Source organism: Narcine bancroftii, chromosome 1, assembly GCF_036971445.1.
Source record: "Narcine bancroftii isolate sNarBan1 chromosome 1, sNarBan1.hap1, whole genome shotgun sequence".
NCBI lineage: Eukaryota > Metazoa > Chordata > Chondrichthyes > Torpediniformes > Narcinidae > Narcine > Narcine bancroftii.
Genome location: NC_091469.1, coordinates 207,240,652 through 207,266,472, shown reverse-complemented (window position 1 = coordinate 207,266,472; position 25,821 = coordinate 207,240,652). Strand labels below are relative to the sequence as shown.

The 25,821-nt window shown below is 41.6% G+C and overlaps 1 protein-coding gene and 1 non-coding gene across 2 annotated transcripts in view; both read right to left on the bottom strand.

Annotated features, from left to right (window-relative positions):
* The window catches only part of LOC138738769 (multiple epidermal growth factor-like domains protein 9), a 210,238-nt gene that overhangs the window by 90,195 nt on the left and 94,222 nt on the right, over window positions 1-25,821 (bottom strand). The gene's annotated exons all lie outside the window — the stretch shown is intronic.
* Window positions 1,835-1,939, bottom strand: LOC138752115 (U6 spliceosomal RNA). Its single transcript, XR_011350388.1, has one exon. It is a non-coding gene; the product is annotated as a U6 spliceosomal RNA (small nuclear RNA).

Genomic DNA, 25,821 nt, shown 5'->3' with positions numbered 1-25,821 from the left:
GTGAGTCAAGTGCCTCTTCACTTTGGCTCGCACCCCTGCGAATATAGGTGAACCCACCCACCAAACAGCATTAGCAAAGCTCCCTGGCGGGATATTGGTTTCCCTCCTACTTGTACAGGCCACCCCTTCCCCAGAAAAGTTTCCAATGATCCAAGAACTTGAAACTCTGTCCCCTGCTCCCATCTCATCAGTCACTCTTTTGTCTGTGCTCTCATCCGACTCCGACCTTTCCCACTTGTGGCACCAGGAGTAATGTAGAGATTGCCACCTTGGAGGCCCTGCTTTTCAACCTCTTTCCTAATTCCTTCAAGTTACTTTACAGGATCCCTATCTCAACACTTGCTTATGTCATTGGTACCACAACCTCTGCCTGATCAACTCCCCCCTGAAGAATATTTTGCAACCACTCCAAGACATTCGGGACCTGAGCACCCAGCAGGCAACACACTATTTCGGTGCCTCTTTTGCAGCCGCTGAATGTCTCATTTGTTCCTGGCTGGAAAGAATCAACAACAACCAACCTGTTTGGACTTCATGGATGATTTGGAAGACCTGGAAGTAGATGGTTAAAGGTGGCCCTTGCGATTATTCACGTACATGTTCCACACATGGTCATTACCACCAGAATATGTTCAGAAAAATCCCAGTATTTGCAGAGCACTGGCTAAATGCATGGCCAGTAGCTAGCCAACAAATGCTCAGCCTATGCCACGTGTGTCATGTGAACCTGGGTCATATCCATCATCGGCAGCAGTCTGACATCTCAGCATTGGGATGTGAGTGAGAATTCTGCCGGCATTGCATGGGGACGAACTTCAGCTGGTTCCTCCTCACTGTGCTGTTCAGTCACAGACAGAAGCAGTGGGGTCCTGGGACCATCACTTACATCAGAGAGTGGGGAAAGCAGTTGCCAAATGACATCTGGCAACGCTCTTACCTTGGGTTGCTGAGGTTCCTTTGGTCTCTGGCTATTACATCGATTGCATTCACCTTTGACCTCACTGGGAGGCCGTAACCCAGTGTCCATCAACATAGTGGCTGCTCAGCATCAGCAGGCAAAGGCAAATTTTATACATGAAATTCCTGTTGACTGCAGTCGATGTGAAGCAGCAGATGATGTGAAAAACAAAGAAATCAAACCCAAGACCGTGCCTTGTGTCTAATCTTGCATACACTTACAATTAGGTACATTTGTTTCCATGCCAATGGACACCCCACTAACCTGTTGCAGTGAGATGTACACTTGTGTTGATACTCAAGCAGAAGATTCCCTTGGGAAGGCATTGCGGGGCAAAGCTCTGCGGTTACATTGCCACATTGAGACCCTTCCCTTTCATTCTAAGGTCTGTCACTCCACTGGAACCTGCACATGGCTCAGAACTTCATCCTTGGAACATTCCATTTGGATTTCCAAAAGAAAAACAGCTACTTTCTTGTGAACTGTCTTCAGTTCCAGGAATTCCTAATAACCAGAAAGTCTCACCTCTGTACACTCCCATACCAACATTAACCAGTGTGACACTGGATAACCAGTGTTAGACTGGAGCAGGTATGTTCCTTTTACTAAACTGTGGGGTCTGGCTCTTGTCCTGCTGGGGTCAGTGTGATGAATGTTTTCCAAAGATATTGTTAGAATTCCAGGGTTTAGACCCAACAATAATGAATGACTGATGATATATTTTAAGTCATTTTTTAACTTTTCACTTTTAATCCGTATGAAACAACAAAAGCACTGGTTACACCAGTGAATGTTTCTATAAACTGAATGTTCATTAGTCTAGGGGTGCATTTCAAAGGTTAATCACAGATCATAAGCCTTTTTTTATTATTTTTTTTTAAAATGGAACGCTTCACGAATTTGCGTGTCATCCTTGCGCAGGGGCCATGCTAATTTTCTCTGTATCGTTCCAATTTTAGTATATGCGCTGCCGAAGCGAGCAAACAGATCATAAGTCTGTCACAAAGGAAGTCAGAAGCTACCAATTCTGGCTAGATTGTCCTGTCCAAAATATTTACCCGCAGTCAGTTGTCCTTGGTGAGCTTTGCAGTCTCATCATATTGTAAGCTAACAGCATGATTTTTCGACATTGAACATTGGCACCTCCCATTACAGTGCAATATGTGCTGTCAACCAAGGATCATCACAGGCTGCTGAAGGCTGGAAAAAAGTAAGAACTACAGACAATGGCATCTTGAGCAATCAATGAGAAGCTGGAGTGACTCGGTGAGTCAGGTCCCATTCTTGGAGAGAAAAGGTCAGAGTCAGAGAGTTTTACAGCACGGACAAAACCCCATCAAGCCCCACCTATCCACACGAACCAAGCTAGTCCCATATTTCTTGAACTGTCCCTGTCCATGTAACCTGCCTAATTGTCCTCTAAGCGTCACAATTGTCCCTGCTTCTACCGCTTCCTCCTGCTTCTACCACTCCCTACCATCTTCTGTGTGTAGAAGGTGCCCCTCAGGTCCCCTTTAAAGCTTACTCCCTCTCACTTTAAATCTATGCCCTCACTCTAAATTTAGATTCTCCTACCCTGAGAAAAAAGGTTGCGACTACCTTATCTTTTGTTTCAGGTCTGGACATTTTAGTGGGAAACGGTGACTGACCATTTCTCTCCACGGATGCTACCTGACCTGCTGAGTCCTCCAGTTTCTCATTGGGCGGCTGAAATATTCTTGGCTTTCGGTTGGCACTGATAGGTTCCCTAACTGGGCTATGGTAAAGAATGAACAATTATGTTTCAAGTCTGTCTTTTTTATGACCTACCCCTGCAATCTAAAGAATTGATACATTCCACCAACACCTTCTCCCTCGCTACCATTTCGGGCCCTAAACAGTCTTCCCAAATGAAGTCACACTTCACTTGAGAATCTGTAGGCGCCATTTATTGCATCCAGTGCTCCTGACGTTGCCTCCTCTACAATGAGGAGACTGGACACAGATTGGGAGATAGCTTTGTTTGCAACTTCACCCTGTCCAGAGCAATAGTAAGGAGGCTTCCATTCTTTTCTGCCGTAAATGCGGTTTCTCACGATGAAAACAAAAAAACAAGAAATAATTTATATCCATGAGGGCAATGTAGGGCACTGCTACTGGGGACAATGTGTTTTCACTTGAATTTGTCATCAGAAACAGAATGTGTAACACATGTTTTTCTGTACACCATTATGCACAAGCTTTCTCCTCCATGCTGGGTTAGAGCACTGATCTTTGATTTAACAACCCACAAGTCTGAATGGGGCTGAGGGGAATATTGCAAATTAAATCATTCGGCATAAACTGACTGGGTGACTTTCTATAGGCAACTATGTTTCCAAACAGAGACAACCCTAAACCAATTTTCCCAATTACATTAATGTTATCCAAAATGTTAAATGTATTATATTTAATATAAATTTGGTTTAAATAATACAGGAGTTCAACCACCTGCTCAAGTCTAATTCAGTTGCTCCTGTTTCCCTCCTGCAGCCAGTCAGATAGTGTCGTTTTCTGGACATTCGCCTGTCGTTTTCTGCCCACCCTAGGTGTAAACACAGTACATATTTAAATCCAACTTCAATAAAATAATCTTAAGACCTGAGGGATTGACTTTTCATCCACAATTCAGAACAACTTGAGAACACTTGCCACACATTTCACTTTTTTATATATTAATGTTCTCAATGAACTTAATTCTTTTAGGACATGCAGCATGGTAACAGGGCCTGTGGCCCACGAGCCTGTGTCCACCACACGCCCCCCCCCCCCCAAAATAAATTATTGTTATTGAGGCTGTATTTCTGAATGTCATATGTTTTTGTTAGTTGGTACTTCCAGAGTACAGTGACTATTGAACCAAGCAGAAATTCCCTGGAACTTGATAATGGAACATTTATCAGTTAACAAATATAATGAATTTCAAATTTCCCAGCTGGTTTTTGCCATCATTACATTCTGATTTGAGAAAAGATTTTTTGCAGTGCACAGATTGCAACCCAATAAATTAAAAGACTTTGTCAGTGCTTTCATACTCTGACCTTGAAATAAAACATGAGGAGAAAATGCAATCTGATATCCACTTTACTGCTGGAACAAACTATAAAATGTGACGTTAAACTATAAAAAATTAATGCTCCCAATCAATCCCCCAGATCTTGTCTTCCTTATGTTTTGACCTTTTTCTGCGATTTAACTTACAGTATAATCTATTGCACATTGTGTAATGTTTTGCAACTAAAGTTTCCCAGATGTGCTGGAGTTGACAAGTGTTGAAAAAAAGTCACTTTTAAATGCAGTTCAGTAGTAAACGGAGGCTGAATACTCTAAGTAGAACCAGCTTCACATCTGGTGGGCCTTCTGATGCTGACAGCACCATCTCCAGAATGTGATGGCCAGGATGCATTTACAAGGTTATTTTCCACTGATGACCGAGCACCTGAAAAATCTCAGCTACTCCTGCCAGCACTGAGTTAAGCTCCTGGCCAATAGATCCCAAACCTGGAGTCTGCAGGGAAAAGCAGGAAATTTGTTTGTTTAAAGATAATACTGTAATTTCCACTGACCTACACTAATCAAGAACCAACCAATCTCTGCTTTAAATACACCCAATGACTTGGCTTCCACAGGCGCCTGTGGCAACAACTTCCACAGATTTACCACCCTCTGGCTAAAGAAATACCTCCACATCTCTGGTCTAAGCGGACACCCTTCAATCCTGAAGTTCTGCCCTCTTGTCCTAGACTCTCCCTCCATGGGAAACAATCTTACTACATCTACTCTTTCCATGCCTTTCAACATTCTTAACGTTTCAATGTGAACCCCCTTCATTCTCCTAAATTCCAATAAATACAGGAGAAAAGCTATCAAACATTTCTCATATGACAACCCTTTTTATTCCCGGAATTATTCTTGTGAATCTCCTCCGAATCCTCTCTAAAGTCAATACATCCTTTCTTAAATGAGGAGCTAAAACTGCTCAGAATACTCTGTGCGGTCTCACCAGTGCCCTATAAAACTTCAACATCACATCCCTACTCCTGTATTCTATTCCTCTTGAAATAAATGCCAGCATCGCATTTGCCTTCTTCGTGGAGATATCTGTTCTCATCTCTTCTCCTGTGTGGGATGTGGCTGCTGGAAATTCAAGTATTTTGCTCTCGTCCAGTAGCGTCAACAGAAAAAAATCTTTCCAGAATTCATGGATTTTAATCTTGTTTCCTTCAAGTGCTTTTTTATATAAATCCCCAAATATCTGTGAATCTGCATGACACGGTATACCAGAGGGCATGTCCAAGACATTATAATTTGTCCTTGCTTTGCTGAGTTTTGGGGTTTAGAGATTTTCCTCCCTTGATGTGATTACATTCTGGAAATCTGATTTATCTGAACCACTTGGGGACATCCCAGAGATAAGCATCATGAAGTAGCTTAACTGAGTAGTGAACCTGATGGCAGTTCAGTTAAACAGTGAAACAAAAGCACACTGTGCCCAACGCACAGGGAGCAGAAGATGTTCTTCAGAAGCAGCCGAGCAGAATCGTCCTCTGCATACACTGTTTTGTGACTGCCCCACTAACCCGCAATTATCTAAATTCCACAGAGATGCTTACAGCTGTTAACATTTCCCCACATTAAATAAATTAGTCTGTGCACTTCAGCCACCAAGCCAACTATCTACCTAATCAGGAGTAAAACAAGCAAGTCTGCAGAGAGCGTAACTGAAGGAAAAACACAATGCTGGAGAAACTCAGCAGCTCAAACAGTATACTGTAGTTTACATTGGAAAGATAGGTACATAGCCAACATTTTGGGCATGAGCAAAATAGGGATCTTTATATTTGTTATGTAAAGGACACTGTTTGACCTGCTGAGTTTCACCAGCATTGTGTTTTTATTAAATTTTATCTACCTAATTATCCACCTCTGGGCATAGTGTGGTGGTCAGTAATCTCTGGTATATTACTCACAATGCTGCAGCAACCTCATTACTGCAACTATCATCAGTTCATACAATGCAAACTAATTCAACTCATCTGTGGAGAAATACTTCAAAGGACATCCAGGAGACTTGAGCAACTTGGATTGAGAAGCACAAGCCAAGTTTGTGTGTGGGTCACGTGTTGGGTTATAGTCTCGGCCTTCTCATGGCTGTTCAATGTGGTCTAGTGCTTCCAAGTCCAATGCATTACAGGATAGCAGCTGCCGGTTGTAAGGTCGACATCAGCTCTTTCTCACCATTTAATTAATCCAAAGGAGCACAGGTCCTTAACCTGCCCCTTTTTCTTGCGGCCTGTAAGTTTTTGGCCAAGAATGTGCTTTGTATCCCTAAAGCCCAGAGATATCCTGAATCAAACTTCAAACACTCAGTTGAGAACAGTCAATGGCCTTTTGCTCAGAAATTACAATGAATACAGACAGTGCCAGAAATCAAAACCATATATCCTGCACAGACTGGGAGAAATACAAAATACTTCCAATCTGCAAAATAGCAGGCGAAGCACAGGAATCCTCTCCCTGGTGTTAGTGAAGAGTCTGTAAACCAAAAGCTGTCTCCTTTCACCAGTAACTGTCGATGCTATTTCATGAATTGTGTAACCAAGTGTAATCAGCTGACTGGAATGAGAGCAGTAAACACAGCAGGTTGTGCAGCATCCACAAAGATAACAGATGTACTCCTGATCCAGGCAAAGTAAACATGGACTATCTGGTGAATTAGATAAGATGTAAGAGCAGAAGAAGGCCATTTGGCCTATTGAGTCTGCTCTGTCATTCCACTATGAGCTGATCCTTTCTCCTACTCAGTTCCACTCCCAGGACTTCTCCCCAGAACCGTTGATACCCTGACTATTGCGATACTTATCAATCTCTGCCTTAAATACTCCCAATGACTTGGCTTCCACAGCCACCTGTGGTAGCAAATTCCAAAGATTCACCATTCTCCGGCTAAAGAAATTCCTCCACATGTCCATTTTAAATGGATGCCCTTTAATCCTTAAGTTTTGCCCTCTTGTCCTTGACTCGCCTACCAAGGAAACAACTCTTCCACATCTACTCTGTCCAGGCCTTTCAACATTCAAAATACTTCCATGAGGACCCCCTCATTCTTCTGAACTCTAAAAAGTACAGCCATTAAATGCTCCTCATATGCTAATCCCTTTACTCCAGGAATCATTTTTGTGAGTCTTCTCTGAACCCTCTCAAATGCCAGCACATCCTTTCTTAAATAAGGAGCCCAAAACTATACTCCGTACTCCAACTGAGACCTCGCCAGTACCTTATAAAGCCTTAACATCACATCCCTGCTGTTATTTTAAACCATAATGCAAGTTATGACATATGAATGTCAGCTTTCCATTTGTCTCTTTCACCACACACTCAACCTGGAGATTGACCTTTAGGGCATCTTGCATGAGGACTCCCAAGTCTCTTTCAACCTGCAAACTTTGAATGTTTTCCCCATCCAATAAAAGCCTGCTCTTTTACTTCTTCTACCAAAGTGCCCAACTGTACAGTTTCCAACATTGTATTTCATTTGTCGCTTCTTTGCCCGTTCTCCTAATCTACCCAATTTTCTCTGCACCCCTCCATTTCCTCTTCACTACCTACCCCTTCACCTATCTTTGCATCATCTGCGAATTTAGCCTCAAAGCCATTTATTCCGCAATCTAAATCATTGCAGAATAAATAGCTCTTGTTCTACTTAAAAAGAAGTGCCCCCCAACACCGACCCCTGATGTACAACATTAGTAACTGATAGTCAAACAGAATAGAATCCTTTTATTCCCACTCTGTTTCTTGCCAACCAGCTAATGTTCTACCCATGCTAGTATTTTTCCTGTAATTCTATGGGCTCTCATTTTGTGAAGCAGCTTCAAGGACGGCACCTTGTCAAAGGCCTTTTGAAAGTCCAAATGTTCAACGTTCACTGCATGTCCTTTATCTAGCCTGTTTGTGCTTTCCACAAAAAAAAGTTGCAGTAGGTATGTAAGGCTAGATTTTCCCTTATGAAAACCTTGCTGACTTTGGCCTATCTTATTATGCATCTCCAAGTATTCCATAACCTCGTCCTTGACAATCAACTCAAACAAATTCCCAACCCCTGATTTGAGGCTAACAGGTCTAATTCCTTTCTGTTGTCTCCTTCCCTTTTTAAATAGCTGGGTGACCACCCACAATCTCTGTAGATACTTCTTTCAGAACTCAAGGGTGCATTCAATCTGGTCCGGAGACTTATCTACCCTTTGTCTTTTCAGTTACCAAGCTCGTTTCCTCTGGTGATCGAGATTACACTCGCCTCTCCTCCCTGACACCCTTGAAATCTGGTATATTGCTAACGTCTTCCACAGTGAAGACAGATGAAAAATATTTATTCAGTTCCTTTGCCCTCTCCTTGTCTCCCATTACAATTTCTCCAGCATCATTTTCTATCAGTCCTACTCTCACATCCCTTTTCCACTTAATATACTTAAAATGACACTGATCCCATTTAATGCATGGTGCAGTCGTCTTTCCCTGAAAATACCAGTAGAGAGGAAATCATACTGATACTGTAATTGACCCATTCAGGGTAAATTTCTCTGCAAACCTATGGTCAAGCTGTTAGCCAGATTTCATATCTAGCCCCTTGGGTGCACATTGTAATTCATGGCACTATATAAAAGGACACCCAAAGCACTCTTTCACAATCCTCCTGAAAGCCAGTATTTAATCACCTTTTTATCATTTTACTTACCTGGGTGAACACGACCAACACAGTAAGGAGGGTAATTTTCATCTTGGTACTTACCCGCCAAGGTAGATAGTATCAGAGCCAATGCGAAACGCATTGGCTCCAGTGTAAAACCAGCTTCTCTTGGTTCAGTGTGAATGCTCCGATTTGATCTGACCCAGCTTTAAACATGGGTCATTGACATGCCAATTTACTGGGATCTCAGTGTGAAAGCAACTGTCTCTCATCTACCTCTCATTCTCTCAGCAATGATTCAGTCGTTGACCGCTGCTGCTGGAGTTTGCTATACATACATTGATGACTTATCACCCATGTTACAATTCTGGCTGCTCCACTTCCAAATAATTGCATTGGCACTAAACCTTTGGGACTTTCCAAAGTTGAGAAAGATGCTATTGAAGTGCAAAACTTTCTTTGCTTCAATGCAATGTTCTATGTTCCAAATCCTCTGACCGATCTTGCATTATGGTTTAAAATAGCTGCAGTTTATTTTAACGGAAATGAGCAGATTAACTGGTATTTTTGAATACTAATACCAGAGAGGATACAGATCACATCACTGACAAAGCTTCCTCTACAGAACAGCCCAAATACATTGCACAGTGAAAGACATAAATGCTGCTCGCATTAAATGATCGGAATCTCCCAAAATGCCATGCACTTAACAATATTCATTAAGCAGATTAGATTTTTCTGAATAGCAACCACTGGAGAAAGAAAAAGTTTTCAAAGCAAGCTGTCCTTAAACTGTCTGCTGGATGTGAGCTGCTTTTGGCCCATACTACAGAGTGTTCTATGTTACGTTGTAACGTGACTGGATGTTACAAACAGCCTACTGTTCACTGGTTCCTTTGCTCTAAAGAATGTGACATATAGTCCATTCAAGTTCACAAAGATCATCCTTTCAAAGAGCCAGCTATAACATACAATTGATAGTAGTCTCCAGCACTCTACGCCAGCTTGCTACAAAGGCTTTCGGCCTGTGCCAGTGAAGTCCAGAGGCGTCCCCAGCATGAGCATTGCTGCATTATTCCTAAGGTGCAAGTCTTTATTGCACAAACCAAAAGCTGCTCAGAATTTTCCCTGCATTTCCAAGTTTTTACCAGGATCAACTCATGATTGGGTACAACTACACACTTGGCAGAACCTTCAATTGGCAACGAATCCTTCAAACAAAACTTGAGAAATCCCAAATTATAGCCAAACTTAAAAATAAGATTGAAAATGTATAAAATTGCCTTCTCTCCCAAGTTTCAAAAAGTCAAAGAAATCGAAATGAACTGTTGTCACATGTATTGAGATACAGTAAAATGCTTTGCCTTGTATGCTATCCAGACAAGTCAACTCATACAGAGAAGAGCATGTGATCAAGGTGGGATGGCCCTTTAATATGTTGGCAGCCTTCCCAAGAGAGCGGGAGGTTGATTTGCCTGATGACCTAAGCTGCATTCACAACTCTCTGCAGTTTCTGGCAATCTTGGGCAAAGCAGTTCCTGTCCTATGTGATACATCCAGACAGGATACTTTCTATGGTAATGCTGATAAAGTGGGTAAGAGACCTTGGGGATATGCTAAATTTCCTAAGGCTTCTAAGAAATTGGAATGTCTGGCATGGGTTCTTGGTACCACCATCGACATAGTTGGACCAGATCAGGGAGTTGGTGATATTTATTCCAATGATCTTGAAGCTCACCACACATTATAGAGGGAGACATGCTCCTTCTCTCTGTTGCCTGAAGTCAGTGATCAGCTCCTTAATGTTGCTGACACAGAAGTAGAGATACATTCTCCCAACCTGATCCTTTTCACACTTTATGTTACCAGAGGGCTTCAGTTATAGGGAGAGGTTGGATAGGTGGGGTTCTAAACCCTAGAGTGAGAGAAGACCTTATAAAGGTTTATAAAATATCACATGTACTGAGATACAGTAAAATTTCTAGAAGTAGAGGGCCTAGGTTTAAGAGGGACCTGAGGGGTAACATTTTCACAGAGGGTGGTCCGTATCTGGAATGAGCTCCCAGAGGAAACTATAGAAGTGGGCACAATTACAATGTTCAAATGACAATTGGGTAGATTTGAAGATGGGAAGAGTTCAGGAAGATCTGCTCCAAATGAGGACAAATGAGACCAGGCCGGAATGCCAAGGGATAGCAAGGACAAGTTGAGCTGAAGACTCCATTCAGTGCTGCGTGACTTTGACGCCAGTCAGGTACAGTATAAATGAAGGCTGTAGTTTCTATCCCAATATACAATCTCTTTCATAATTTTAAAAGGCTTTTCCTCAACCTTTCCTGGTGTGGTGCAGCATTCATTCACTGTTGGCATCATCTACTGCCTTGGGCTTCCCATGGCTCTGAGTCAATGGTGACCAACACAGAAATCACATTCCCTTTCTTTTTCTTCCTGTTGATACAGGAACCAGTTCTGTCTGCCATCCTTTTGCTTCCCTACCTGTGAATTGCCTATCCCCTATCTGAGCATGGCCAAGTCACAGCAGGAGCTAACTCTTTAATCAGTGTAATCGGATTGCTACCAGCCACATACCATTACGTAAGCCCTCCTTCACTCCTCTGTACACCATCTTTCTCTTTCTCAACCCTGATGCTGATTCCATTTGAAAGGTTTCTCTCTTCACAGATGATGCCTGACCTCCTGAGATTTTCAAGCGTTTTCTCTATTTTAGATTTCCAGCATCTGCAAATTTTTACAAATTTTCAACGATAGATAACGTGACACCCTAGTTAGTGACACAGATCCTCCAAATAAATCCATCACCAAATAAAAATAACACCACTTTTAGTGCCCTATACAGGGGTAAATTCTCAGCATTATTCCTATAATGATAAATATCTGAGTGAAATTAATTGAATGAATTTGAGAGGCAGGGCATGACACCTTGAGCTGGCTTGTTTCGCGGTACTGACCAGTGATGCACTTCCAGGCAAGTTTATCTCAATCCACACATCACCAGAAGGAATTGGCAGATTTCTCTGCAGTAAACTGGAGCCATTGCAGTGGCCAATTTCCACTAACCAGAACAAAGACTGGAAACCTGAAACATAGCATTGAAAAGAGCAGGTTAGGCTGTGTCTGATGAAAGGTCATCGACTTGAAATATTAACTGCATTGAACAGCTTCAGATGAGCTCAGTCAGCTGATTTGAAATGGGAGAATGCATACAGAATATCTCTTTGTGTGAAGAACAAAGGAAAAGTACAGCTCAAGTCACCTGCTGCACTGACTGAAAGTCTAAGGGAGTCAAACAGGAGCCTTGGTTCATTTCCTTCGTACGCACTATCTGCAGCCTGCAGAGGTAGCTCAGCACCAACCAACCTGTGGATAGATCAGGATTACATGACACAAGCTGCTTCTTTGGTGAGGATCGATCACTCTCAGAACCAGAACATTGTATCAGGTGACAGGAACAATCTGGAGCAGGTTTGTTTTTATTTATGACAAGGCTGTTTCCTTGGTGCTGGAGTTACTCAAGCAGCATCCATGTGTAGAAGTGGCCAGTCAATGTTTCAGGTTGAGGCTAAAGATGGAAGGGGTGAGGATAAAGGTTCCATTATTGTCATGTAATACAACATTTAGAGAGTAACATACATGAAATTCTTTAACTTTGTCTACTGTAAGGAAAACAGAGAGTTGCCACTTCGTCCAACACCATTTACAGAAATGAGGCCCCAATGAGGAACGAGCTCGACCCGGGTTTACAAGACCAGTGCTCTAACCACTAAGCTATCAGAGCCTCTGTCAAGTACATCAAGCAGAGAGGAAATAAAGGTAGTGAGGAGAAAGCTTGGAGGGGCTAAAAGGTGATATGGCATTGAACAGAAGATGAAGGAGAGACCACTAAGAGGTGGGAACGTAAAAGAGAAAAGAATGGGAGTAGACCATAAGGCATAGGAGCAGAAATAGGCTATTCAGCCCCTTGAGCCTGCCCCACCATTTAATCATGAGAAGATCCATTTTCTTACTCAGCTCTACTGTCCGGCTTTCTCCCAATAACCTTTGATGCCCTGGCTACTCAGAACCTATCAATCTCTGCCTTAAATACACCTAATGACCTGGCCTCTACAACTGCCTGTGGCAACAAATTCCACAGATTTACCATTCTCTGGATCAAGAAATTCCTTTGTATTCCTGTTCTAAGTGGATGCCCTTTAATTTTGAAGTTCTGCCTTTTTGTCCTTGACTCTCCTACCATGGGAAACATCCTTTCTGCAACTCCTCTGTCCATATCTTTCAACATTCAAAACATTTCAATGAGATCCTCCTCATTCTCCTAAATTCCAACAAGCTCAGGACAAGAGCTATCAAATATTGGTTGTGTGATAACCCTTTCATTCCCAGAATCATTCTTGTGAAACTCCTCTGAACCCTCTCCAATGTCAGCACATCTTTTTTTTTAAAATCAGGAGTCCAAAATTGCTCACAATATTCCGTGAGGTCTCATCATTGCCTTCTAAAGCCTCAACATTACATTCCTGCTCTGGTATTCTATTCTTGAAATGAATGCCACCATTACATTTGCATCAACGATTCGACCTTCAGGGTATTTTTCAAGAGGATTCCCAGGTCCATTTGCATCAGACAATTTTCAATTTTCTCTCCATTTAGAAAAGTTTGCCTATTTATTTCTTCCACCAAAGTGCATGTCCATACACTTTCCAACCTTGAACTTCATTTGCTACTTTTCTGCATACTCTCCCAATCTAAATCCTTCTATCAGCTCCTCCACGCCACCTACCCTCGTATCACCAATAAACCTGGCCACACAGACATTCATTCCTTAATCTAATTCATTGATAAACAACATAAAAAGAAGTGGCCCCGACACAAACCCAGAATATTGATTCTTGTATTCCGATTCACTGTTTCCTGCCAATCAGCCAATGCTCTACCACACTGGTATGTTTCCAATTGTACCATAGGCTTTTATCTTGTTGTGGTGAAACCACTTTGTGTATGTAAATACCTTTGACCTCATACATTGACTATGCTCTCACTGGCCGGCTTGTGACTCCTCCCCTTTATTCCCCATTCAGGCTGTCATGCCACAACCCTGCCCCCAGTTCAAGTCAGAGTCAGCGTGAGCCAGCAACTCAAGAGATGCTGTCCATCTCTAGCTGATAAAAGCCTTCAGTTCTGGTACTTCAGTCTTTTGGTTAATTGATCTTGCTTCAATTTTATTAGCGGGGGGGGGGGGGTTAGTATTTGATTAATTCAGGGGTCATTTGGCAAGGAGAGCTTGATTTTATTTTATTGAGGAGAGGGTTGTTTTTATTGATTGAGTGAATAGAGGGATAAAAAAAGAAAACATTGTATGTGTTTAACAATGAAAGAAAATGTCTAGTTTGAATTTTGCAACATTTAATGTATAAGGCTTAAATAACCCGATTAAGCATAAACGTGTTTTAGCTTAGATATAAACAATGAAAGTTGATATTGCTTTTTTACAGGAAACTCATTTAACCGAAAAAGAACATTTAAAATTGAAGAGAGACTGAGTTGGTCATGTAATTTCATCTTCTTTTAATTCGAAAGCACAAGGAGTGGAGATTTTGATTCATAAAAAAATACCATTTGTACTTGGATCCTCGGTGGAAACGGTTGGTTGAATCTTAATGATTAATTGTAAATTGTTTGCCGAGTTCATGGTCTTTATTAAAAGTGTATGCGCCTAATGTTGAAGATGAGAAATTTATGTCTGAAGCTTTTTTAACTCTGAGTCAATCTAAGGAAAGCATCTTGATTGGGGGAGATTTTAATTGTGTATTAAATCCATCCGAAAACTATGAAAAAAATCAAAAGCAGCTGTCCAATTGGTTTCTCTGATGAAAGACTTAAATTTAATAGAAATTTGGAGAAGGCTAAATCCTACTGAGAAAGATTTTTCATTTTATTCTTCACGTCATGATTCATTTTCAAGGATTGATTTATTTTTGGCATCAGCACATTTGCAATCACATTTTATTCAAGCTGAATATAAGAGTAGAATAGTTTCTGACCATTCATTGTTATTTATTTCTTGTGTTGGGCTGGAAGTTACTCAATCAACTTTTCGTTGGAGGTTTAATGCAATGTTATTGAAAAAAATTGAATTCGTAAAATTTATTAAGAATCAAATTGTTTCTTTTCTAAATTTGAATCATTTCAGAGTAATTTTACTTTATGGGATGCTTTGAAGGCATTTTTATGTGGTCAAATTATTAGATATGCATCAAAGGAAAAGAAGAAATTTTTGGCGGAGGGTCAGTTGTTGGAAAAACAGAGCTGATTTGGAAAAAGAATTCCAGAGGAATTGTACAGAGCAGTTTTAACTAAATTGAAGTTACAATATAATACATTACAAACATATCAGTATGAATGTCTGATTCAAAGATCTAAGCAATGTAATTACGAGTTAGGTGATAGAGCTCAAAGTCTTAGCGTGGCAAGTGAAAACAGAACAAGCATCGAGAACTATTAATGCTGTGAGAAAAGATAACTCAGTTACTTATAAACTTCAGGAAATTAATGACCAATTTTTATCATTTTACCAGAAATTATATACTTCAGAGGGAGTTCGAGACGATGGTTCCATTGAATCTTTTTTGTTGGATTTAAATTTGCCAATATTAAGGGAAGATGATGTGAGGAAATTGGACTCTCCTTTTACTGACTTAGAGATAAAAGATGTTATTCAACAAATGTCTAATGGGAAATCTCCAGGAGACGAAGGGTTTACTGTTGAATTTTATAAAGCTTTTTATGATGATTTATCTCCTCTATTTATGGACATTCTTCAGCAGGTGACGAAGGAACAAGCTTTATCAGATTAGTGTTTGAGTGCAATAATAACGGTTATACCAAAAAAAGACAGAGATCCTTTGAATGTAGCTTCATATCGGCCAATTTCTTTATTGAATGTAGATTATAAAATAATAGTGAAATTATTGGCAAATAAACATGATAAGTATTTACCTCAATTAGTACATGTAGATCAGGTTGGTTTTATTAAAAATAGGTATGCTTCTGATAATATTCTAAGAGTGATTTTGTTGATGTAATGGAAGATTTAAATCATGTTTTTTACTTTTGCAGCCTTTGCTTCTGCAAGGCTGAGAACCTGCTTGTTTTTTAGAATCAGCAGACATATGATGTTTTTTGTATGCTTCCCTTGCGGGGCTTGCTGAGGGTAGGTGGAGGGGGGTGGGTTAGTTGTAGTTTTTAATTTTTATATTATGGACTTTGTATAAGTTTTTTCTTGAAAATTTTAAATAAAGTTTTAAAAAAATTATTAGCTGGATTTTTGCTTCCTTGGAACATGGGCAAGTTTTTGAAATTTGATAGCCTGGAAATCGACCCGAGGGAACTCATTGTGGCCAAAAAATTCACTTTCTGGCATCGCTGCTTCGAAAGATTCCTCACAGCTTCTGCAGATGCGAACCAGGATGATGAGGATAAGTATCTACTGCTCTTGTATATTGGGCACCAGGTCTACCAGATGGTGCGGGACTGCCGAACTTACGGAGAAGCCATGGACATTCTAAAAGACCAGTACAAGGTACAGGTGAACGAGGTCTACGGGCGGCACATGCTCCACTCACGCAGGCAGCGACCCAGGGAGTCATTCAATTACTTTGGCAGGGCTCTGTAGGAACTTGTAAGGGACTGTAACTGCCAGGCTGTGAGTGCTGAGCAGCATGCGCAGCTACTGATGAGAGACGCCCTTGTAGAGGGTGCCCACTCCGACTACATGAGGCAAAGGCTACTCAAACAGAAACAACAGCCTACCTCAAACCATCGAGTTGGTGAGTACCCTAGAAGGGGCCATCCACAATGCTGAATTGTTCTCCAGTGAACACGTGGCCACCTCATGGGGGACACTGGCGCCACCATCTTGAGAGGTGGGATCGCAAACCTCCCGTTGCGACCTAACTTCTGCCACCATCGGCGCCCTCCTGCCATGTTATTTCTATGGGCAGGGCAAGCATCCAAAGAAACACTGCCCTGCCAAGGACGCCACCTGCACCAATTGTAGGAAAAAGGGATATTTTGCGAAGATCTGCAAGTCAAAGTAAAGCCCCAAGCCCAGCAGTGCAACATGCGAACGGGTACTGCCACTTCTGGGAAACGGGGATGCTCATCCACGATGGAGACCGCCGACTGTTATGATGTAATTTCCATCTTCTCCCTCGTCACTTCCGTTCTTCAAGCCAGTGCACCTCATTTGCTGACAGTGGAATTGCTTGGGGGCTTTCTGTGACCTCAAAGGGAGTGTTGTAGATTCAGACACATAAGAACAAGGTCTCACTTCTGCTGCAATGTTGCATAGGAAGCATGTGTCCCTGTCTGAGTACGGTCTTCACCAGAGGTCCTCTCTGAAGGATGGAAAGATCCTCAGCAAAGATCACTGGAGAAGTAATTCCTGGGCTGCCCTGTCCACTATTTATGTCTTAATCAACATCACACAAACCCCTCAACTATTGGTTATTACCACAGAGCTGTTTGTGGAGGTTGCTGTTCACATATTGGCTCCTTTAATATTCCTGCATTATATTTCGGAACTCTAAGACAGGTACAATGGGAAGCTTTCAGATGACAGCTTCAGGTACCCTACTGCTCAGGAGACTGAGAATCATGGGAGTATTGATCTTTCTCTTACAAAGAGAAAACGTGTAGGGTGTCATCATCAGAGCTCCAACACTAACGGGCCGAACATCCCTTGGGTATTTCCTGCACCAGGTACCACCCCATTAGTGAGGAAGAGAGTGTATGGATGGGTTCATTAACTCGACCGAGTAAATGCACTCTTTTCACTCTTCTTGGAGTGACAGCCCAGAACGTTCACAGCTTGAACACAGAGCAGTTATCCCAGGCAGTCATAGATGTTCAATAAATGCCATCCTAGCAGCAATACCAAAACCCCATGAATGAATAATATAAAACCCCTGATTCTCACAAGTATATTACACCTGATCATATCATGTGTAGTCATTGTATGTGAGAACTCATCCAGGCTCTAATTGCCCTACACCCGAGCACAGCACCTACCAACTACACAGAGGTATCCTTGTCATAGGATCTTTCTACTTTATGTCTGGAAAGATAGAAATTATGGGCTAACAAACCTGTGTGTTCAAGAAGCAAGTTAAAAATAAAATGAGAAGCAGAATTGAAAGGCTACCCTTCCTGCCGGGGCTCATTCAATGGGTTTGAAGAGTATTTGGTCTTTGGAAACCTCACATCAACCCTCGTGCTGTGTTCTCATGCAACAAATGAGCCATGTATTGATCCTATAGATTAGTGGATTATGCAAAACTCAGATCTAACTTGGGGCTTGTGCTTTGTTGGGGACACAACTGTCCATGGCAACATCAGCAGGATGGCATGAGAGACAAACGTTTGCTTCTACATCAAGCACATTCTGCACTGTGTTGTGTAGCATTGCTGTTACACTAAACAGAACCCACAGAAGCAGTCCAACAGGAGCAGATCCATCTGTCGAAAGCTGAGCATCCAATGAGGTGTTGTGGACCATCATCAGTAGTACAAACATTTACTACCACATGCTGTAGCATCAAGCTAGGGAACCAACCTCGGTTCAATTAGAAGTGCAAAAGCAGCACTGGCGAAACCTATAAATTCAACTTTAACTTAGTGGGTTATAGCTACCAAACATATGCTATAATAGTATAGAGAAAGGGATCCCATAACTAGCTGAGCAGGTCCTATATCTTGATGTAGTTAAATAGGCTAAAAAAAAAAGCACCACGAACATCCCCAATCTTAGTGTTGTTTGACTGTCAAATTACAAGGTGTTTCCAAGCATCTTCCTCTCAGATTCCCACTAATAAGGAGGAAGAGAAGACAAATAAGGTATGTAAGGTAAATGGTCACAGTCTATTTTCCAAGGTATGGATTGAAGATTAAAGATTTAAAAGGGATCCGAGGAGCACCTGCTTCACGCAGAGAGAAAGAGCTTCCAGACGAAGTGGTGGAGGCAGAGACGACTGTAACATTCAAAAGGCATTTAGGTAGGTGGATAGGAAAGACATAGGGGGATGGGCCCGAATACAGGCAAATAGGACTAGATTGGTCAGCATGGACAAGTAGGGCCAATGGGCCTTTTTCTGTGCTGTAGATCCCTATGACTTTATGAAGGGACGTTTCCAGTTCTATGTTGGTCGACATCCAGCATCAACAATGAAAGCTGACTACATTAGTGTGAGGGGATTAGCAACATGTCGTCACTGCAGTGTGTACAGCATTCACTGCTTGGTCATTCCAAGATTAAATTTTGATGCTATACTGAGTTTTGTTTGCTGGGTTCATTCAGGTGATCCTGCTTTATTTCTCAGTCCCAGTCTCTAAACAGCTTCAGTAAGCATGCTCCATCCCACAGTGCAAAACCAACAACCATACCAATAGACTCCCAACGGTTAACCTTTTGATTTCCTAATCTCAAATCTCACAGTAAAAATATAATCCAGTGCTGTGACTAGCTGAGCTGGGCTTCCGAAAGGCAATTTGACATTAACAATCCAAACGGAAATTACATTTCTGTTTTATTTGCAGTACTTTCAAAAATTTACTACTGCAAGAGTCTTGCTTCCATTCCAATTCAAGTGATTTTTATTCTACTCTGCAGGGTTAGTGTGATCATTCAGGTTGTTTATTTTTCCGGAGATTTTGCAGGTCACTTTTGAGCCATGTCTAAGTCCTATATCTTTTCTGCCTCGTTTCCTGAGCCAATCAAGTAAACAATATGATTTTATCATCTAATTTGCAATGCATAAACATCAAATAGATCTTAATGGGTCCAAGGTGCTTTCATGTGAAGATCCACTCTTCAACTGGAAGTGTTACCTCCCTCACTCCAGGCTCATTTGAAGGTTAAATCCCAATTATGAATGATACAAAAGAAAATTACCTTTCAAAAATTACTTGATTTCATTTTCAGACTTCAGATACTGTTAAATGTATGAGATGTTATTAGTCTGATTATTGGAAAGTTTTGGAAAGGCGGCTCAACTCCCAGGAATCAAACCCCATCTAAACCACAGAACAATTGTGCACTTAATGGTAGTCCTCCGTGGGAAACATTTAGAAAAAATGCTCTTAAGACTTCTGAGTGACAAATGACTCCAAAGAAGCGATGAGATTACAAACAAAATTTGAGTGCTGCTGTCAAACCTATTCCAGACACTGGGCTGAAAGTGCAGTGCCCTGATGCCACAGATGGATCTTCATTCACTTAGTATCCGAGGATGAGAATTTCTGTTCAAGAACCAAAAAGGCACTGGTCCAAATTGAAGCAAAAACAGAAAATTTTGGAATTACTGAGCAACTCAGAGAGTGTCTGACAGGGAAAGTGCCATGTTGTGAAATTTACACTGCACCTTCAACAGTCCTGATGGCACCTTACACAAAATAATTAGGTAATTAGGTAATGTTCGTTATATACATTAATGATCTAGATGATGGGGTGGTAAATTGGATTAGTAAATATGCAGACGATACTAAGATAGGTGGAATAGTAGATAATGAAGAAGGTTTTCAAGGATTGCAGAGGGATTTGTGCTGCTTAGAAAAGTGGGCTGAAAAATGGCAGATGGAATTTAATGCTGATAAGTGTGAGGTGCTTCATTTTGATAAGAAGAATCAGAACAGGACATACGTGGTAAATGGGAGAGCATTGATGAATACAGAAGAGCAGAAAGATTTAGGAGTAACGGTACATCGTTCCCTGAAGGTAGAAACTCACGTGAATAGGGTGGTGAAGAAGGCTTTTAGTATGCTGGCCTTTATCAATCATTGCATGGAATATAGGAGTTGGGAGGTGATGTTGAGACTGTATAAGACGTTGGTGCGGCCTAATTTGGAGTTCTGTGTGCAGTTCTGGTCGCCTAATTATAGGAAGGATGTAAACAGAGTGGAGAGAGTGCAGAGAAGGTTTACCAGAATGTTACCTGGGTTTAAGCATCTAGAGTATAGGGAGAGATTGGACAGATTAGGTCTTTATTCTTTGGAGTGTAGAAGGTTGAGAGGGGATTTGATAGAAGTATTTAAGATTATGAAAGGGATAGACAGAGTGGATGTGGATAGACTATTTCCGTTAAGAGGAGGAAAGATTAAAACAAGAGGACATGAGTTAAGAATTAAGGGGCAGAGTTTTAGAGGTAACATGAGGGGGAACTTCTTTACTCAGAGAGTGGTAGACGTGTGGAATGAGCTTCCGGGAGAAATAGTGGCGGTGGAGTCAATTGTATTATTTAAGAAAAGGTTGGACAGGTACATGGATGAGAAGAAGATGGAGGGTTATGGGCATTGTGCAGGGAGGTGGGACCAGAGAGGGGTGTTTGGTTCGGTGCGGACTAGAAGGGCCTAATGGCCTGTTTCCGCGCTGTAAATTGTTATGTTAAATGGCAATGAATAACATCAAAAGATTATTAATTTACCAACAAAGTCTCAAAATCCACTGGTAATAATATAGTTTAAAAACCCTAGTATCTGGCACCTACGGGGATTAGGTAGATGCCGTATACATGAGTTTCCTGGTTGTTTGAGATTGCATGTTGCGCAAGTAGAGAACTAACGGCAAGGCATGCCAATTTCAAACTTCCAGATTTTTTGCCCACTTATTTTTAGCATTTTATTTTTGCCAATTGCTCGAGGGCTGCCGGTTGCTTTTATTCCGGATAACAGGGATTTTACGGTAATTTGATTTTCTGGGTATGTAGAGCTTGAAAAATCTCTTCGCTTATATCCCAGAGGGAGACAAACTGACTAATCCCAGAGAACTCTGGCAAGAAGGAAGCCGATTAATTTCAACAGAGATTTACAGTGTTGTCCCTGTCACAAGCAACAACGTGATTGGGAGACTACTGCAAGATTTTGTGTCACACTCCAAGTCCAAGCACATTACATCATTGTTTGAAGGTATCCTGCACTAGGAAGTGATAACTGCTGGGCTGATCAACCTCTAATTCTGTTAACTCTGTTATCTTCCTCAGTCTCATCCCAAGAGTGGCGATAGAAGTGTTACTGCAAAAAGATCAAACTCATAAATTTACACAGACTATACAAAGAAAGCTCCTCACAGATAATCTGTCAACTCCCAGTCCTACATGAGTCACAAAGTGGTCTCAGCACATGGGCTGCCCTGAAGTCAACTGTAATTTACACATGGAAAATCTTTTGTTTTTTTCAGCCAGAAAGAACCTGCACTGGTTTGATGAGCCAGGAACTAATTTAAACAAAGTATTCCTGAATTGTAAGTTCCGCCACACCTCAAGGGTAAAGAAGTAGCTCTACGCTCTGAAGGCCAAAGTCAAGCAGAAACTTTGGGAAGTGTACAGGAAGCACAGCAACTCACTGGCAACCATCATTTGTGACAAGTTTTCACCACAGTTAATGTCATGTGCAATCCAAAGGGCAAGACCAGGTCACCTCAGCCAAGACCACGGCATACACAAGACCAATAACCTTGATTCAGTCGAGATCACTGAACCATCGTCTATTCCTTCACAAGATGTTTCAACATACAAAGGTTCAATACAAAGCACCAGCAAAAGCATTCTTTCACCAGGTTCCAATCATTTTCATGAAGAAAAATATTTCACTGCCCTTCGGGAAAATATAATTGCTGACTGGAAGACCAATTCCACGTAAATTCTCACATAGCATGAAACTGTCTTCCCAGCAAGCTTTATAATGAGGCAGGGTAGATTTCTACAAAGTAATAAGAAACTACTGCTGAATCTGCAAGCAAGATTTTTCAATTATGGCATTTCTAATAACCCTTCAGAAGAGATCATGATACAGTGAGCAATGCTACTATCTGGAGTAATAAATAGGTCCTGCAATCATTTCTTTGCTCAAATAGCTTTCTGCCAACTGTACAATGAGCTCCGATATACCTTCGCTACCTCTCCCTACTCGTTCAGTTTTCCACCCTACCTGTGAGCACTCTGTCCCTCTGGCTCAGAGACAAACATGGTCAGTCACTCCCCACCCTGGAGAGCATTATGTTCAATTTAAAAGGCATGTGCAAAGCTATGAACTGGTGTTTTTTTGACAGTGAAATCTCCAAACAGATAATCACAGCTGATGCAACAAAGAGTATAGAGCAGAGATCAGCAATGAGCAGAAATCCTCCCACAAGTAGCACTTAAATCTGATGCCCCACTAATACTGGGGAATTTCTACCAACACCTAATTTTACTCACTCCAGTAATGAAAGCCATGGTTAGTTGAGAGCAAACGTACTTACCCCTGATACATCCAGATTCTGAGGCATCCAAGTATCACTAACACAGAATGAAACCTGTGATGCAGCACACAAACTACTCCACCCCAAACATCTACTGGAGTTGTCCACAGCTCTCTCATTTCCAACTTCAAAGGCAGTCAGCTTGCTTCAGGCTCCAATGAGACATTAGGACTTGACCACTCTCTAAAAAGGATACAAATACCATTTGGAAGGGAAGCAGTGGAGTTATCATCAGGATCCTGGACAATATTTACCTCTTACTCATCAGCACTTTTACTGTTTCCAAAGACATTGCAAAACCCTGCAATGGAACAATTTTAACAAGCAACTGTTCACAGACATCAGCAAAGTGAAGAAGGTGTCATCAAGACTGCTATTGACAAGCTCTCACTCAACAAAGACCTATTCACTAAAGCCCAACTGGGGCATTGCCATACCATTCAGCTTCAGGCCATCACTGGCCTTTAATCCAAATCTAATTTGGTGATGCCTTCACCAAGGGGAAAATACTCCAAAAGTTATAACTCTCTCCCCTATCTAATACCCTTCCACTAATTAAAACTATTTAACATATTCCTTGTCGTGATCTCTTATAAGCTTAATGTTTCAAGGCTGTTCATGACAATAGCCCCTTTTCCACTGGCACCCTGTCCCAGGAATTAACTAGGAATTTAGTAGGACACGGTCCAGTGGAAAAGGAACACTGTCCGAACGCCGGCATCAAATTATATCATTTCACACCGGGGATTATCCGTCTCTACCCCATCTCATATCCCCGACGTTTGCTGAAGCCAGAATGCTGATAAAACAGTGGAAAAGAGACAGCAAAAAGTCACCCATTTCCAGTCACCCAGTTAAGAGTGGCCCAGTGGAAACGGAACAAAGGGCTTCCTGTCCCGGGACACAGCGCAGTGGAAAAGGAGCTAATGCTAACCCTCCCTTCCAGGGATTATGCCAGTGCAGCTGTTCTGCACTGACTCCAATGGCAGTATGTCCTGTCTTAAACAAAGTGGCTTCCCCATCACTCTTAATTCATGGTTAAATTCATATTCACAAGATCTGCCACCACTGACATTGCAAATAGGCTTATATTAACAACTAATTTTCTGCATCTAACTTCAGCTTCCCCATTACACACTTTCTCCCTCATTCTCTTGCTGAAATGTGCACTGCAATCTGTATCAGCAAGACCAAAGAGCAAAGGGATTCCGCTTGGTTTTAGATTGGCCAGTTCCTCTTGTGTTTGGACAGCTTCAACTTTTCCTGGTCCAACACAGAGCTCACCCTTCACAGTGGTAAACCAAAATAGATTGTGTTTTTGGCAGGCAAATTTTCTTCAAGCGACTATACGATGATGATGCTCCGCTGTCTTGGGGCAGTAGGTAAATGAAGCTGGTTTTCTTTCACTGATCACACACACCCCTTCATTCACACAAACCCACACACATACTCACCCTCGATAAGACAGACACCTTCACTCATAAATCCTCTCTCAGACCCCCTCATTCTCACACGCACAAACCCGCGCGCGCACACACGCCCACCTCATCAGGGTTAGGGTTAATCACATTTTGCCCAGTTCAAGCACGAACTTCAACCGTAAATAGCAGTACAATTTTATGCCTCTATTTATCTATCCTTCAATATCTTTTTTGATCTAATGTGTGGAAACTTAATATATACTTATGGTTTGTTAGTGTACTTTATGCAAGAAAGACTTTCATTTGTACACTATACTTGTGTATGACAATAAACTTTCATCAACCCACACAATTCCTGTGTATTTAAGCACATACAAATGCACAACTATACCCAAAAACCACTTACACATCCAACTACATCCACATATCCAGCCACATTTACACACAGAGCTATTCACTCATACAAACACATACAGCACAGCACTATAAACACATTTTGCATATACACTGTTCTACACACAGCATACACTCCAACTACTTTCAAAAACACTCACACAGCAAATACACTGATACAATGTGACACACACACACACACTTACATTGTCCCTCACATGCGCGCACACACACACACACACACACTTACATTGTCCCTCACATGCGCACACACACACACACAACTCTGCACTTACAGATGAACCCCCAATACTCACAGCCTGACAGACACTGTGTAATGATCTCAATTTTCATGAACATACCTGAAGGTTGCTGTCCTGACACTGCACTGGGATCATGGAGCTGTTGTATCAGAGCCTGGACAGGGCTGGTATTCTCATGAAATTCTCCATGGTTTCAACACAGCCAAAGACCACATCGCTGGAATCAGTAGCAACGTAATTTGAGCTTTCAAGATTTGTTGCTGATAATCTTTTGTTTTGTTCATTTGCCAACAAGAATCTTGCTGAGTAAATTGAAGTAGCAAGTTTTGCCAATGGATTCTGTGATGAACGGTTTAGATGTTCTGGCCAGTCACATCAACCTGTGACCGGGTGTGATGCACTCTGTGTTTAATCACTGTGGGACTAACCCGAGTTGGGCATCTTTCTTTTACCTAGTGTGGGTACTCACCTTTCATTATATCAGTTCATCGAGGGATTTCTGTGACAGGTACACCAGCATATCTGTGCACGTTTCAGAAAGTTTGACTCCTTCTTCTGCTCTATTTACACAGGTGTCTGTTCAGTGTTACAAGCTGCTCTAAACCAATGCCACCAGCTGGGAATAAAGACAAAGCAGCTTTCTCATCAGCACATAGAAGGCATGTTTACTGGAGAACAGAGAGGTGGGAGGGAATTTTTGGAATGAAAATTCTGTTGTAATTCAAAATCACTTCTGAACAAGAGGCCTGTGACTCATCTCCAGGAACTCTGCT